The sequence below is a fragment of the Palaemon carinicauda genome, chromosome 24, assembly GCF_036898095.1.
Source record: "Palaemon carinicauda isolate YSFRI2023 chromosome 24, ASM3689809v2, whole genome shotgun sequence".
NCBI classification, from domain to species: domain Eukaryota; kingdom Metazoa; phylum Arthropoda; class Malacostraca; order Decapoda; family Palaemonidae; genus Palaemon; species Palaemon carinicauda.
In genome coordinates, this window is record NC_090748.1 from 68,210,088 (window position 1) to 68,212,138 (window position 2,051).

Genomic DNA, 2,051 nt, shown 5'->3' on the forward strand with positions numbered 1-2,051 from the left:
CTACATTTAAGACGACCATGAACAATCCTACTAGTCAGATTATGTTGCCATTTCGGGAACTTCTGCTAATGGTTTTTCCAAAATTAATTCCCTCAACTACTTGGATCTATTTTGTAGCACCTGATCCATCGCTATTATATCAAACTCCAACAAAAGTTTGATATGCGAGACAACTCTGGCCACCTTCCAAAACACAGACGCATTTGACAGACAAGCGGATTGTAACTCCTTACGTACTTTCCCTAAACATTTAAATTCTTTAGTAATGTTTTTCAAGTTTGTAATTGTCATCAACCTCAGGAAAGGTATTGCGATATGCCCCCAGGCTCTACCACACAGTAGGGTGCCCAATAAAAGTAACCTTTACCAAATTATATTACATGGCAAGCTTTTCAAACTTTTGGTTATAGGTATACATCGCTTCTACGCAGTGAAAACAGGAATTTTAAGTAGGGACCGACTTATTTTGTTCCTTAGAGCTATAAAAACCAACTGCACTAGCTTTAATCTTTGAATTGAATTGAATATAGGATTTAGGCATTAAGCCAAGCACTGGGCCATCAAAGGCCATTCAGCGCTATATAACGAAAATCCTTCCATCATATCTGTACACTCACACCATTTAGTATCATTTTAACCTTTAATACAAATCGTAACACTTTCATACAATAAAATCTAGATGTGAAATAAATAGGGATTAAAAGGGTAAAATAAATAAATTAATTAATAAAATCAATTATAGCTCGTAATATAACCCAATACTTTGTATAAATTTTCTCAAGTTCAGGGTATTACAGTTTTCCCCCAGTATATCTCTTAAAGGTTTGTCCTGGAGTAAATGTGTCCTCCTCTGAAGATTAAAAACAGGACAATCGACTAAAATATGTTTAACATCCATTGTCACTTGACAGGTATTACAAAGAGGGGCCTGTCTCCCTTCCCCACTCTTCATTAAATAATTGTGCGTTGCATGTGTATGGCCAATACGCAGCCTAGTTAAAATAATGTTATCCCTTCTACTTGTAGAATTACAAGATGACCATTTATCCACCAACGGGTGGATTTGTTTCAATTTTGTATTGGTGGTCAGTTCAGACCATCGAGCTTGCCACTTATTTTTACAGTAAAGATGAATCTCACTTTGTAAGGAATACTCAAGGGGGATGGATTACTTAGCCCTGAAGCTTCCTTTGCTGCCTTATCTACTTGTTCATTCCCATCCACCCCAACATGGGCAGGGACCCAACAGAAGTGAACACCGATACTCTTCCTAGACTGCAGAAGTACTAACCAGTCCTGCACCTCTTGTACTAGATGATGGCCTGGCATAATTTGTTTTAATGAGAGTAAAACACTATTGGAATCCGTAAAAATTGTATAAAAACTATTTTGGTTGCCATTTTTAAAAATATGTTGGACTGCGAGAATTATTGCGTACAGCTCAGCAGTAAAATTTGAACAAGAGGATGGGAGTTTCCTTCTAATAACAATATCCCCCACCACAGCTGCACTTCCAACTCCTGCAGCCGATTTGGAGCCATCTGTAAAAACATGTTTCCCATGATGTTGAGCAGCATGATTTAAAAACTCACTTTTCATTACCCTACTAGGTAAGGTATTTTTCCCTCCTGCCGTAAAACATACTTTAACAGGTGGATTACACCAAGGAGGAGAGTTGGGATATCCTACCTCTGCTATCTGTGCTGTTAACAAGCCTACTTCTCTAGCATCATTTTTCAGCTGTACTTCCAAAGGCTTAGGCACTCTAGATCTGTTAGGAGCCCGATCTAAAGGCGCCCTAACATATTTACAGTTAGGATTGTTTCTCACAGCAAGGGACCTAGCTAAAAACCTCAAACTCAACTCCTCTCTGCGAATGGAAAGGGGAGGTATGCCAGAATCAACATAGATACTGTCAATGGGAGATGTTCTGTAGGCACCTGTGCAGATGCGAAGCCCAGCATTGTGAACAATATAAAGTTTTCCAAGTAAAGTCTTTGTAGCTGACCCATATATTTGGCATGCATAGTCTAACTTGCTCAGACACAAAG